Source organism: Silene latifolia, chromosome 7 (genome assembly GCF_048544455.1).
Source record: "Silene latifolia isolate original U9 population chromosome 7, ASM4854445v1, whole genome shotgun sequence".
Lineage (NCBI taxonomy): Eukaryota > Viridiplantae > Streptophyta > Magnoliopsida > Caryophyllales > Caryophyllaceae > Silene > Silene latifolia.
In genome coordinates, this window is record NC_133532.1 from 108644673 (window position 1) to 108660852 (window position 16180).

At 39.6% G+C, this 16180-nt stretch overlaps 1 non-coding gene across 1 annotated transcript; it reads right to left on the reverse strand.

The window, feature by feature from the left end:
* Positions 1 to 15559: 15559 nt before the first annotated feature.
* LOC141593757 (small nucleolar RNA R71) lies at positions 15560 to 15666 on the reverse strand. The gene has a single exon (XR_012521824.1). It is a non-coding gene; the product is annotated as a small nucleolar RNA R71 (small nucleolar RNA).
* Between the last annotated feature and the right edge of the window lie 514 nt (positions 15667 to 16180).

Sequence of the window (16180 nt, forward strand, 5' to 3'; positions counted from 1 at the left end):
TTGAGCTAACATGGCGCCCATGGCCATTTCAGTTACCGTGAGATATAAACCAAGAGGTTGATCCCATTGAGGTGGCATGAGCACTGGCGGTTTGGCTAGTATTTCCTTGATTCGGTCGAAAGCCTTCTGACAGTCGTCATCCCACATGGTGTGATCTGTTTTCTTTAACTTCTTGAATATGGGTTCGCAGATCATGGTGAGTTTCGATATGAATCGACTGATGTATTGTACCTTGCCTAGGAATTCCCTGACTTCTTTCTCTGTTTGAGGTTGCGGCATTTCGATTAGAGCTTTGATTTTTGAAGGGTCTATTTCTATACCTCGTTGGCTAACCACGTATCCCAGGAGTTTGCCAGATGTCACTCCAAATGCGCATTTCTGAGGATTGATCCTCATGTTGTACTTCCGTAACCTCGAGAAGAATTTGCGAAGGTTCGCAATATATCCCTCTCTTTCCTTGGACTTGACAATAATGTCATCTACGTATACCTCAACTTCTTTATGCATCATGTCATGTAAGAGCGTAGTTGCGGTGCGTTGGTATGTAGCTCCGGCATTGATTAACCCAAACGGCATGACCGTGTAACAGTAGGTTCCCCATTGAGTGACGAAGGTGGTCTTATGCATGTCCTCTAAGGCCATCTTTATCTGGTTATATCCCGCGTATCCATCCATGAAGGATAGCAACGCGTGATCCGCTGTATTATCCACTAATATGTCAATATGCGGTAGAGGAAAGTCATCCTTAGGGCTTGCTTTGTTTAAGTCTCTAAAGTCAACACAAACACGGATTCTCCCATCCTTTTTGGGTACGGGTACTATGTTAGCCACCCAGTCTGAGTACTCGGAAACTTTGATGAACCCGGCTTTGAATTGTTTATCGACTTCTTCTTTGATTTTAAGAGCCCATTCTGTCCTCATTCTTCGAAGCTTCTGTTTCACGGGTTTGAACCCTGGTTTGATTGGGATTCTATGCTCTGCATTCTCCCTGTCGATCCCTTGCATATCTTTGTAGGACCAAGCAAAAACGTCTTTGAAATCGTGTAGGAGGTCTATGAAATTGGCCCTTTCGGTGGGGCTCAGGGTTGTCCTTATCCTAAGTTCTTGGAGTTCTAGTTCAGTTCCTACGTTGATGGGTTCAGTATCTTCTATCACGGGTCCCCCTTCCCCCTCTTGTAGTATTTCTTTGGCTATGTAGGGAGGTATCTCGATTGAGTTAGGGTCTGGGTCATTCTCATCATCATCGTAAACAGAATTGCATTCAAGATAACACGAAGAGTAAGCAGAACCTGATTTATTCATATTAAGATTTGAGAAAAGTTGAAACAAAGAAGCCATCTGATTTGTGGTCAGTGGCGGTAAAGGGATAGCGGTTGGGACATTTCCCGAACTACTGTTGCTATTCGATATTAGGCTAGGAGAAACGAGGGGAGTGGGAACGACTACAGGAGGAGACTCTTTAGGAACTTCTCTAGACTCCGAATCTGACTCCGACTCTGATTCTGACTCGAATTCATCGTCTTCTGGTTCTCCTTTGAACATATCTCCTTCTCCAGTAGTGAGCTTGAAGAGTCTTCCTTGGTTGTTTGTCCACTTGATCGATTTTCTCCATCCTTTCTGCTGATTGGTGTTGATTTCTGTGATTAATGCGGTAGGGTTGAAGTGATCATCTTGAAGTATCATAGTAATGATCTCGTCCTGCGCGGCTCTACCAAATCGATCTTCTCCAAATAGTAGACTCACGGCTTGTTCGTCTAGGCAAGGTGCTTGACGAGTCTTGACGGTAGGAACCGTTTCTGGAGGAATGAAGTAGCAATCATGAAAGATCTCGATTCCGGCTAGCTTCCTTTCGAGATAATGCCAAGGTTCGGGAAATCCATGAAAGAATTCTTGACTTCCTTCCCTAACGAAGTATCCATTTAGGGTAGGGATATAGGGTCGCATTTGAATTCCCACATTCTTACGGTTTTGAATTTGAGCGAGCATCTCGAGAACTTCCTATTTGGTGGGTTTGTATCCTAATCCAAGGGGTATTCTTTGTGAATTACCCTCCTTGTAGGGGGCAATGGTGCTCCTTCGGATAGGATTCAAAGGCATTCCCGGGAAGTATCCGTGGGTTTTGAGTATGTGGTTGACCACTAGGTTAGAGTAGGGATTGAAGTATAATGGTACCAACTCGCTTTCTATGACGTTTATGATGTGAAAGCCCCCAAGTTCATGTACTGGATCTGCAAGGACTTGATTGCTTGACTTCTTTTCGACGATTGCCTTGATGGGCGACGAAGTGATCGTCACCACCTTACCATTTAGTGGGATTTTGATTTTCTGGTGGAGTGTGGATGTTATCGCTTTGGAAGCGTGAATCCAGGGTCTTCCCAGAAGTATGTTGAAGGATGCCTCGATGTCCAGTATTTGAAAATTGACCTTTCGTTCAATTGGCCCTGTGGCTATGGTTAGGTCAACAAGTCCCACCACCTTTCGTCGTGTACCATCATATGCGCGAACACCTTGATTGGTAGGAGTCCAATCTGATTCTTTCATGCCCAATTTATATGCCGTTTTCAAGGGTATGACGTTGACCGCGGAGCCATCATCTACTAAGGTCATTGGCACATTCTTCTTTAAGCAAATGACGGTGATATAAAGAGCCAAGTTATGACTAGCACCGAAGGGTGGCAAATCCTCATCCGAGAAAGTAATAGGATTACTTAGCTTTGGTGATTCTTGGAAGACCAAGTTGACCACATCGTCGGGTGTGGAGTTATGTGCCACATTTAGTTTGGCCAAAGCTTGCAGCAAAGCTTGGCGATGTCGGAATGAGCTTGACACTAGTTGCCAGACTGAAAGATCAGCCTTTGTCTTTTGTAGTTGCTTTAGTAGATGGTCGGTAGAGCCTTCTTCATTGTCATTTGGTGCGACTACATTGGTTGGACCGTTTGCTATGGGACCATTCTGAGAAGTATTTTGGTATGGGCGCCCTGAACGAGTAAAGTGATCTACATCTTGATCTTCACAATTTTGGACTATTTCCTCACTGATTTTGACTAAGTAGTGTTCAGTGAGATACAGATCTTCGTCATCGTCGGCCCATATTCCATTGATAGTAGCAAGTTCCCTTATTCTGATGATTTCAGCTTCTAATTGGATAATCTGGCCGACTAGTTCATCAACCATGGCTACTACTTCTTGCATTGTAGTGTTTCGAGGGAAAACTAGTGGTGCACGTTCTCTAGGTGTGGCGTTGGGGCCACGTAAGGTTGCCACTGCACTCTCTAGTTCCAAGACTTGTCTATCCACACTTTTTGCCCATGCGATGAAATCAGTGATGGTTGGGGAAATGGTGGAGTAGTTCCCTTCATTTTCTATTGCATGAACTTCATCTTCGACTGGGAAAATGAGATGTGAACAATCTATGGTAGATTCTTCATTTGTAATCACTAGAACTCAAAGAGGATTCTTAGTGTTGTTAGGCTTACCTCCAGGTGGTATTGATAGGCGACCGTCTTCAATCTGTAGGAAATATCGGTATACTTCCCTTATAATTAAGGATTATAACGAATTTATTATGATGAATACACGAGTCATAAAATAAATTACATAAACAAAATAGTAGAGAATTAAAAAATAACCTTCGGTCCTAGCTAATATGGCCTATGAACAATATCGCAATGATATTCTCCTATCAGTTGCACCCAAGATGATATGAGATATGCCTTTTGTTCTATGCTAGAATCGATGCACAATTAACTGATTAATTTTTAGGGTTTTGTTGTGTTTTCTTGATGAGAGAAAAGCTAGGTCAAAAATGTAAATTAGGTTAAAAGAAAATAAGAGAAAAAATCTCCCTTATACTCCCCTCCAAACCGTGTAGAGGGGGTCAAAGGGAAGATTTTTATTTTCCTATTTTTCTTCCTCTATTTCGGGTAACAACCGAAACCATTAAGGAGAATAATCTCCTTATTTTTGGTTGTTCTTATCTTGTATATAATGTGAATAATTATAAATCGTCATATATGTCGTCATGTATTAATAAGTCCACATACAACAGCTTGTAGTCGATTTATTAATACCGTTCTGTCAACATTTATTATGACAATATTGTATAATATATACTTTAATTATAAATATCGCATATTTATAATTTGCTAATTAAATATAACCGATTACATTTAATTACGAATTAGCATATTAATTCGTCCAAGCTAACATTATATACATTAATTAAATATAACATATTATATTCAATTTACGAATTGACAGTTAATTCGTCTCAACTAATATTATTTAATTAAATTAAATAATCGTCTCATCAACACATTGACTAACTGTTTAGTCATATAAGGCATCAATGTGATTACATTTCCATAACCACATCTCTCAAACACATCCTTTAGGTGTGACTTTTAGGGACCAGTTGATCAGCGCCATCTGTATGATAATAACGTCAAACTTTCTAGCAAGCCAACCGTTATTAGGTAATCGTTAATCAACTGATAAAATACGAAGTATACCCTTGTGAGCCTATAAGAGATTTATAAATGTTATCGCACTAATTTGTGGAGGACACAAGCTCCAACACAATCATGTCTTGAAGTACATTTTTCAATTTGTAGCATTTCTCTGTATCATGTCCCTTACCTCTATGGTATTCGCAGTACGAATTCTCATCCCAGAACTTGGATTTCTTTTCTGGTTCAAGCGTAGGGCCTATGGGTTGAAGTTTCCCGAGTTTTATCAATCTTTTCAGAGCGTTGGAATATGTGTCCCCTAGATTTGTGAATTTCCTTGGAGGGGTACTCTTCTTAGATGGCTCAAGGAGGTTAACTTCATCAGTCTTGCTAGTAGAGCCGTAAGAATGACTTGTTGAGCCTTGATATCCACGACCTATCTATTTGGACAAGAGCCCTTTACGAATGTCATCTTCGATCCTTGTCCCTAGTACGGTCAAATCTTTGAAAGTCTTGATGTTTTGATACCTCAAATGATTTGCATAGATGGGTTTTAGGTTGTCCACGAATTTCTCCACAAGGGTAGCCTCATCCGGACGTTCAACAAGTTGAGTACTAGTCTTCCTCCACCGACTTAGGAAATCGGTGAAACCTTCTTTGTCATTTTGGGTAAGAACCTCTAAAGTGCGCATGTTGACTTGGATTTCAGCATTATCCGCGTATTGTTTAGCAAACTCGATTGCGGCATCGTCCCAAGTAGCGATTTTCTTGTGATCTAGCGAATAGAACCATTGTTTTGGGATGGTGTCCAGAGATGAAGGAAAGATCCTTAAAAACATCTCGAGTTTAATGCCCTTGATAGACATGTAATCCTTGAAGGCGCGGATATGGTTCAAAGGGTTTTCATGCCCCTTGAATTTAGGGATATCCGTCATGTTGAAGTTGGTTGGCAATTTGGAACTCACGGCCTCATACTTGCAATTATTCTCCCTATAAATGTCATCCCCTTTAAGATACATCAATTGCTCCTCTAAGTATTGGAGTCGTTTCTCAGCTGCAGTCATACCCATGGGAGGGTTTTCGTCCCCGAAGTCATTCACGAAGTCATCAACGATTTCACTTTCTCGAGGAGGCATCCTCGTTTCTACGGCATATATTCGGCCCTCAATGGTGTCAAGGCGATCATACACTTGGTCTTGAGTAACTTGGAGACGAGCTAGCGCGGTTAGGATTTGATCATTACTATCCTGGAGTTGATTGAAGTTCACGTCGCTTGTTCCGGGCATCTTGGAAACTGAATAAGAGATCGACGATGAATCAAAATACGATCGACCACTCTAGCACACTTACTTGAAAAGAAATGTTTTGACTCGTGAAGTGGGAGTGTGCCACTTGTGTCAGTGAGCTTTGAGGAAATGACAAAATTTGAAGAATGTTGGTCCTAGTCAACTTTAGTGTAGTTGTAGGAGTGGACTCGAAGTGAGGTTTTGAAAGGGGTTTTGAGGCCCGAATTTTGACTCGACAATTGGACAGAGTTTCGGCTTGTTTTGCGCTAATATTAGGCCCAAGTTCGAAATTTTACATGTTAAAGAAGGATTTTGAATTTTACAAAAATCGTCATGGTTTTGTTTAGAAAAGGGTGATCACGTATGGTACAAACAATATACAAGCATTATAACGGGATGCTGAGTGCATTTTAAATGGGTTTTGGTTTAAAGGGTGGGTTGCCATACCGAACAATCAAACCCGAAGTCTGTGGAGAGGCTCGTACCAAACAAGAGTAAGGCCGATTCCTAGTCCATTTTCTCAAGTAGTGAAAGTCCTTGATACAAACAAGAGTAAGCACCATGGTATGGATGATGTCAATCGCTATCCATCCTTAGGCCCAAATAAGAATTAGGACCGTTTAGACGGGATGATTGGTCGAGTGGGTTGGGTTGGGCCTAGGAAGGCCGAATGAAACGATCTAGGAAGACCGAGTTATGAAAACCGACAATTGTCTTGTACAAACTATTCTCTAACCTTGTTCAAGTTTCACCCTCTTGGCTACACGTAAGTGTATTATCCCCAGCGGAGTTGCCAAACTGTGGACAATGGGCCCACGGGGGCGCTTGGGAAGAACAAGCGTTTGCATTTGTGGAGTCACCACCAATTTATTGTGGAAAATTGGAAACCGTTCGAATACCTCGTGCCATGTCAAGACACAAAGTAGTGACATGAACACCAAGAACTCGTTACCCTTAGCATTCTATGTCTAGAATGACTCTCCTGGATGCCAATGAACACGGATGTTCACAAAGATCTGGAGTAAGGGGTGAGGGTACGTATTAGGAAGCTCTTTTGATCGAACACCTAATCCCGCCCGCCTCGGTAGCGGCCTCTACTAATGATTAGGGAAATTATCTATACTCGATATATTGTCGATTATATGCATGCAATGAAACATCCAACGTTTTAATCCTAACATGTGAGAATTAGACTAAGTCGGTTAACACGTAATTTAATCATACGATTGATGTCAAAGTCGGGATTTAAGTTCAATTACATGTGAAGGCATACAAGTGATAATAAAGAAACACAATGATAGATACAATAAAAAAAATTACAATAAAGAAAATTACAATAATTACATTGGGTTTAATGATTTATGTCGAAAATACATCTAAATCAGATAATTTGAGAAAGAATAAATGAATGAATTAACGAACAGGAATTAAGGCGATAATACGAATAATAGTTAATTAATTACGTAATTAAATAAACTAGGTCGAGGCAAAATGGGAGTTCAGAGAAAGAAATCAACCAGGAACAGGCGCAACAGAGCTGCGCCCTCTGGAAGAGGCGCAGCAGTCGCTGCGTCTATTCCTTGGCTCAGTTTTGGTTGTGAAGCCGGAATTGCAAATTGTTAATATTTGTTGGTGATTTAAATGATTGATTAGTATTATTTACTCGGATGGAAGTGATTAATATATTATTTACATATGATTGATGGTCATGAAAACGATAAACATGGATGAAACGGAATTAATACGAATTATTACAAGATTAATGAAATTAATTAATGAATTAAACAAACTAATTAGGTTAAATATGATGGACTAATGACGGACTAATGATAAATATGATAATAAACAAGTGGAAATATATCAAAGATCGAATTCCAGAAATCCAATATGAACGAATCGAATTTCTACAACCCGGATTTGACTTTAATGATGAAAACCCGCAAATATTAATTATTTGGGATTTGAGTCGGGAATTAATGATGAATTAACTACTAATGGTGATTAATAATACACATGTCAAATTATTATGTTCAGATTTGCTACATTAAAACAAGGAACAAACGAAAGAAAAAGAAACAAACGAACTAACAAAAGACGAAGGAAGAAGAAAGGAAGCAGGAACCGCGGCAGCCTCACGAAGAGGCGCAGCAGTTGCTGCGTCCTTTCTCGACGGTTGTCCTCTGATAATCCGTAAAAAGGGTTTTAAACAAAGGGTTTTAGAAATTGGTTTTAATTGTATTTTCGACATAAATCTTACATATGATTACAAAAGATAAATAACAATAAATAAAAGAGAGATTTACACCCTCGGACTTACATGTTTGATGAAACGAGATGAACTAAGTTTACGTTTAGTGATGCTCGACTCGAATGTAATGAAAATGCCCTCGTAAGAGGAAAACGATTAAGATTGATTAAAGTTGATTATGGTGGAGTTGGTCAAATTGGTCCGTCATGCAAAACGAGGCTGGTACTCAGAAGGATCCGAGCTTACGTGGTCGAATGTTCAAGCACGTAGACGCCAAAAGGCAAGAGCGTGGTCTAGAATGCAAAGGGAGAAGAGAAGGGTGGACACTCGCGTGAGAAATATGTGAGACCGAAGGTCTCTATTTATACTAATCACATGGAGGAAGTAGGGTTTTTCGGAGAGACTTTGGAAGTGAATCTCGAAAAGATATGAAAAGATACGAAAACATACGCAAAAAAGGACTTGGGAAGAGGCGCAGCAGGCACTGCATCTCTTGGAAGAGGCGCAAAACCTGCTGCGTCTATTCCCAAGTGGTTTCCTCCTGCGGAAGAAAGATTTCCGTGTTTAGTTTATGGAATAACGGGATAATTTGGTTTTCCTTAATATTTTGTATGAATATTACGGGAAATTGTTTACCAAAGACTAAAAGATTTATAAAATATGGAATAGAAATATCCGGAACATTCCAGAACATTCCGACTCGGCATTTTAATGGTTGTCAGAAAATGAAGACTGTTTTAGGAAATGAAGACGGTTTTTAGACCCGGACTCCAAATGTACTCTAATTACTGTCAAAACGACCGTATCGGCGGGTAGATGACAATTAAGAGGTAGACATAAATGTTTGAGCGAACACTTGTCGATAAACTTACGAACTGTCAGAAATCGTTCCGCGTACCAAACATGCGGTCCAATCATCACCGGGTGGTTTGCGGGAGGTGCAGAAATGAGGTATCTACAGACGACGGTATCAAATTTTGGCGCCGTTGCCGGGGAGACAACTATTTTATTTACTTGTCTAATTTTGTATGTTTTTAGCCTCAAGGGATTTATTCCTTGAGGCAGTTCTCATCTTTTTTCTTAGTGTTGTTTTGATAGGTCCTACAGGTCCTACCTAGACAATTCTAGGTAAATTATCGTCAAAGGGAAGGCTTGAGTACCTTTGATCTTCCACCTATGTTTCATTTAATGGCACAGCAGGTGGTTTACTGTGAGAGATGTGGTACTGCTGGGCACAATGCCGCTATTTTCTTGGCGGGGAACGATGAGGTCTATGCGTTTAAGCAGCGTAGACAAGCTAGTCTTCCCACTGCAATTGTGCCGCCACATCCACCTTATCAACGAGGCAATCAAAAGCCTCCATTTGTTTGGCCACCGCAACAACAAGCTACTCCTCCTCCTGATAAACAGAAAGAAGAGATTGCTGAACTGAAATCTTTGGTGAAGGCGCTTGCACTCCAATTGCAGGAACATGATAGATTTAATTACGCTCAAATTAATGAGCTTGAGTCTGAAATAGCTCAGTTAGCTACTGAGATAAACTTTAGGCACATAGAGAGTAGTCTTTCCCATGAAGGACCCGAGTTGCCTATCGATACTAAAGATTTGTATGACTCGGAATACGAGGATCTATCTGAAGACGACGCAATACTTGAAGATTTTGCACTGGACAACAACAAATGCTCGATCGAACTGATTATAGTGATCGATCGAGTGATATGTTCGAGGAAGTGTTCGATCGAACAGAAAATACCACTCGATCGAACGACTGTTATGAGGGAGTTCTCGATCGAGCAAATTCTTTTGTTCGATCGAGTGATATTCAAGAGGAAAGCTTCCGATCGAGTATACCTTTAATCGATTGACCATATTGGGCATGAAAAGTAATGATATGTCATCTTGGTCCCTTTCAGATGACGATTTTGAAGAAGACAATGGTTATGGTGAATCCCTCATTTTCAAAGCCGAGCTCGATGCCTTAGAGGCTGCGATATATGGGACAGAACCCACAAAGGAGGGAAACGAGAAGGTAATTAAGTCGGCGATTGTTCCTAGCACGGAAGAGGTAATGTATCCTTCTGTCAATGATTCCGCCTCTAGCAACCGTCCTGAGGTAGTAAACGATAATTTTATTATTGTTGGTATTAATAGTACACTATCTCTTGTGATTCCTGTTTCTTATTCTGATGCTCTACCCCCTCCCGGTTGGACAAACAATTTAATAAAGTTTCACCATATTTGTCATCGAAAATTTGTTAGGCTGAGATGGTACTTTAGATTGGTTTTATATGCTCCTTCTTTATTTTGGTGCTACTTATGCTCTTATGTAGCACATGCGCAGTTATATGATCTTCTGCTGAGAGCTTTGAGTTGCTTTGATTGCGACTAACTGGAACAGCTGGATGAAAAAGAAGATGGTCGAGCTGGGACCTGTCTGAAACTAGCGCTACCCGGGAGAAAACCCGGAGTTTAAATTTTTAGTTTATTTTCATTTTAGTTTTTGTTGTGTATGTAATAATTGGTTTTTAAACCATAGACTGGAACAGCTAAGCTTGTTTAGTTAGTTTCGCAGGCTGTTTATTGCATTGCATCTTTGCAGGAATTTATCGTAAATAGCTCGATCGAGTACTCTATATACTCGATCGAACTGTTTTGCTGCTGATTTTACTCGATCGAACATATCTTCTTCTCGATCGAGTGCCTGCAAAAGAGGATCTTTCGATCGAGAGCCCTATTTTCTCGATCGAACTGCTTAGGTGCCAAGGTCACGCGATCGATCATTGGGTCCTTTCGATCGAGTAGGCTTGTTTGGATTAACTTCCTGTGACGCTGTTCTGGGGCTATTTAGCGACCTCCCATGTTGCTGGCTGGTTTAGGGAGGTCCCTTCTTCGTGTATTCTTGTGAGTTTTCCGCATCTCCACTCTCTCCTTTTTAGTTTGCATTTCCTTTCCCTATTTTTGAGTACAATGAGGGCATTGTACGGTTTGGGTTGGGGAGGTTATGCATCCATATCTGTGTCTGCATGTTATTTTATTGCATTTCTGTTATCACGTTTAATTTCTGTATGCATTGTTGTTTATTTTTATAAAAATCAAAATCTCAAAAAAAAATTAAAAATTTGATAAAAATAAAAATTTTCACGTTTATTTTAGCATATAGGTTGAGTCGGAACGGTAGATTTCCATGATGAAATTGCAGTATAATGTGTCCTTTTGCTTAAGCCTTGCATAAATTAATATCTTTAGCATTGTCTTTTGCATATCTATGAGTTACTATTAAAATTTAGCTGAACAAATAGACTTGACCTGACATTTTGGCAACCTATAATTTCTAAGATTTAGAGCCTTATAAACTGGTGTCATTCATGACCGGTTTCATGTAGGATTGTGAGTAGTATACTCCTTGCATAACATGTATCATTAATTTGCACGTATATGAAATTCAATTGCTTTTTGCCTGCATACATTCGGGTGAGTGGTTGGTGTTACATGCAGGGAGGCGCTTACATTCCCTTTTCTTTCATTTTTACCCATTTAACTCAACATTAGCCAAATTTGCCTTTTGACCCTTAACTACATCCAAAATTTAGCCTGCCTTGTCAAGCTAGTTAGTGTATGTTTTTTGCGGTATATAATTTATCGTGTCGAGTTTGGTTTGTATTGTTTTGATTTGGAGTTGGTAGAAAGGAAAGAAGGAGGATGAGATGAAAAAAAAGAATTGAAAAATGAAAAAAAAAGAAAAAGGAAAAAAAAAAGAAAAAGAAGAAACCGTGAAAAAAAAAGAAAAAAGAAAAAAAAGTCTCTTTCATAAGTCAGTTTTCACTCCTATGCTTTATTTATATCTATTGAGGAGTATGTTCAGTTCGGTTTGGTGAGTTTGTATGCCAAATATGGACATTGTGCTCAATTTTGATGGATTAGAGATGGATATGTTCTATTTGGTTCTATTCAGGTACTAGCTTGGCCGCCTATACCTCCACATTCCCAAAAATGTTTTGCCTTTTCTTACCCATTACCTCACTTTACCATACTTTTGTAAGCCCTCGGCTGTGATAGACCTTGTTTGGTTGGAATGTATGTATGGTGATTAGAATTGTCTATCATATCAGCTGCATGCATGTTTATGTGGGTCGTTGTTTAGGTGAGCGACTATATTTATTTCTCTCTTACATTTAATTGCTTACCCTTTGCTTCATGAGAGAAGAGTGACCCGTGAGAGTCCAATTTTAAAGGTCTTGCAAGGTCGACGGTTCAGCTTTATTATAAACATCTTATAACTCGTTTGCATTTGACGGCTTTGCTATAAGTATTAGTTGCTTGCTTTAAATAGCTTTAAGTGGACATTTGTAGCTAGCTCTGAGCTTTATTTTCCGTTCCGTTAGTTTGCATTTACTTTACTCGAGGACGAGTAAAGGTTTGGTTTGGGGAGATTTGATATGTGCATTTTATATAGTCTTTCTAAGCCTCCTTATGCACGTATTTCTATGCGATTCTCGTGGTTCTATGCTACGAAATGCCCCGAATATTCTACTTTGGTTTGTTTTACTTTATTTGCAGGAATGGACTTGAAAGTAGCGGAATCAAGCCTTTTATCGTCTGTTTTGCTTGCATTTAAAGGATGAGTGGATTTGGAGCGGAAACGCTGCTGTCTTGGGACGTGTAAAGTCATTTCGGAAGCTAAATAAACAAGTCGATGCTGAAATCAACGAAACAAGTAGCTGGCTGAGTCAAAGTCACTCGATCGAAGGCTTTAATGATCGATCGAGTAGTTTTGGATAGCAGAAGACTTCGATCGAGTGAAATCCTTGTTCGATCGAATTGCGCATAATTGGAGTTCCTCGATCTAGTAGGTTTTCTACTCGATCGAGAGGTTTTGCTATGATTCTGTTCGATCGAGTAGTTCTAAGTTGCTCGATCGAGTAATTCGCTAATGGGCTCGGGCTTCTTTAGTTTAACTTCGTTTTCTAGGTTTAATAATTGTCTTTCCTATAAATAGGAAAGACAACATTAGGTTTTGGCACCACTTGATACATCACTTCATACACATCACTTTTCCTTCTCTTATTGTTCGACTTCTACCTCCGGTTACTGCTGCAACTTTGTTATGTTCTTTTCCCGAATCTCTTTATCTGTAATTCTTCCCTTCCTCTTTCTCTTTCTTTATTCTCTCTTTAATTACAATGCTTATTAATTCTCTATTTTTTCGCTCTTGTTCTAACACTATTATGTCTAGCTAATTTAATTGCTAGAATTTAGGGGATTCGATGAACTGTTGTTAGTTGCTAATTAGGTTTATAGATTGATATGTTCATTTTATATATACTTTTACCCCTCATTTTAGCTCGGTTTCTATTGATTATCATACTTTAATTAGTATATTTTTGAGCAAATTTTGTGTTCTAGGTGTATTGTTGTGTTTGTTACGGTTTTGTAGGAATCCAAGCATTTAGAGGCTTTTTCCTATGATTTTGTACACCAAGTTCACTAAGCTAAACAAGGCCAAATATTGGACTAAGTATGTGAAGATTACTTGGGTTTTGCATGAAGATTAGTGGATTGAAGTAAGGAATTACAAATGAAGCCAAATGCAAAATCAAGCCCAAAATAAAGGTCCATATCAAGGTGCAAGCATTGGATGCCAAGAGAGCTTAGGATGCTAGGAATTTAGAGCATTAACCGGGTGATTAATCGCACAATTAATCACCAACATTGGATACCCTTAGCAATTAAGAGGAGAATTAAGAGAATTAACTGAGGATCACACGACCCCGTTCGGGCCGCCTAACCCCGATCGGGGTTGCATGACCATTGATGGCTTACGTTTTTCTCCTCCTCTCCTATAAATAGGAGAGGTATTCCAAGGTTTTAGGTATCCCATTTTACGTCCAAGTTTACTACATTAAGCCTCAAGCATTATAAGTTTTCTCTCATTAGTTTTCATTTCAAGTTTAAGTTGTTTAAGCATTCCTTAGTTAATCTTTCAACAATTTGTATTTCAAGAGATTCTCAAGCATTTGTTATTCAATCCTTTGGTTTTTAGTTATTTGTTCTTCCATACAAGTCTTCCTTATTAAGGTATTTCTTATTACAAGTTTACAATTTACATCATTGCTTTAGTTATCACATAGTTATTATAATCAAGTATTTCATATTTACTTTAGCTTTGTTCTTTTCGTATGTTATATCACCTAAATAGCATAATTCATATAACCATGTTCAACATTACTTATAATTTAGTTTACATTTTACATCTTAGTATGAGTAGCTAAATTCTCTAGTCTAAAGGCTAGGGGAGCCATGCAAAATCAAACATATAATATGATTAAATAAAGATTCATAATAATATTGATCAATTGCTTCCATCACATGTTTGCTTTGTTACGCTTAATCTTTGATTATCGGCCGTAGTCGTAGATTAAAACTTGTTTATTCATTCTAAAGTCGAGAGGCACGGAATTGAATTAGACTAAGCATGTGTGGTAGGACGACCTAGTCATGGACGAGAGTTTTTCTAGGACCTGGTCTATGGTTGATACTAATGCCGTAAGGTGGGTATCTTTAAGCCTAAGTAATTGACAAGATTATTAGTATCAAGTTTATCATGTTCATATGTTTACCTTTGCATGAGTGACCCGAACCCTTTAGACTATCTTTTATCATATTATTTACATTGCAATTTTCGTTAATCATCAAACCAAACAAACCAAACCCAAATCGTAATCGATCTTGATAAAAATCCACCCATAACAATTCACGACGTAATTCCCGTTTCCTTGTGTTCGACCCCTATTACTACATTAATTTGTGTCTAGGGAATTTATCTTTGCATAGGTACGCGATAAACCTATCAAATTTTGGCGCCGTTGCCGGGGAAACGGTTTTATTGCTTATTGAATTGTCGATTTTTATCTTGTGTTCCTTTGTCTTGGGGAACACTTGTTCCTTAAGACCGTTACTTATCATTTTCCTAGAAATTGTTGTCTTATGCCCAGGTTCTCTCGTAGTGGAGAATTGCTTTCACCGGATTCCGAGCCCGAGAAAACCTTTAGGAGAAGACGACGTTTTTGGAGGGAAGTGAAAGAAGCCACTTCTCCCATACAAGTTGAAAGTGCTAGAAAGTCTTACTTAGACGATCTAGAGGTTCTTGAAGAGGAGGAGGTTTCTTGTTCATCAACTCTACCACCACCACCATCTACTACCAAAAAGATGGTGAGACTTTCCGATCACTCAAAGCCCACCGCGGCCATGCTTCCGACCGGAATCACAACCACTCAAATCACCGCGCCGGACTTCGAGATCAAACCGGGTTTCATTAGCCTTGTGGAGAGGAAGCAATTTGGGGGAAGTCCTTTGGAGGATCCCAATTTGCATGTCAAAATTTTTGTGACTATTGCTCCATGATCCGTCAAACGGGCGTCACCCAAGCCCAAATAAGGGAAATACTTTTCCCTTTCTCTTTGAAGGACAAGGCCAAGCTTTGAATCAATAGCCTTGACCGCACCACCTTGGGAATCACCAATTGGGAGACATTGGCTCTTGTTTTTTACCAAAAGTTTTTTCCACCGGAGAAAACTCAAACTTTGAGGAGCCAAATCACCGGATTCCGTCAACAAGCTCTTGAGAGCTTATATGAAGCTTGGGAGAGGTACAAAGAGCTTCAAAGGCAATGCCCACATCATGGGCTAGATGATTGGTTTCTAGCAATAACATTCTACAATGGATGTTGTGCCGAGTCCCGAAGGATTCTTGATTCCGCCAACAATGGGCGGTTTGATCAAATTGACACCGATCTTGCTCATTCCACGATCGAATCTATGGCGATCCATGACGCCCAATATGTCAATTCTCGAGTTGTGCCATCTAAAGGTAAAGAAGAATCCTCTAACAACTCTGTTTTGCTAGCTCAAATTGCTTTGCTCCAACAACAATTGGCGGAGAGGGATGCTAGAGATTCCATTCAACAAGTCAATGCCATGTCTTCAACGAGCCAAATCGTTGTGTGTGAAGGTTGCGGAGGTGCGGGCCACTATGCCGCTCATTGCCAAGCTCCCATTGAAGAGGTAAATGCTTTTCTAGCTTTAAGACAAAATGCTGATCCACCGGGTACATTCTCAAACACGTATAATCCAAACTCAAAATTCCACCCGAATATGTCTTATAGAAGCAACAATGTGTTAAATCCTCAACCACAACCCCCA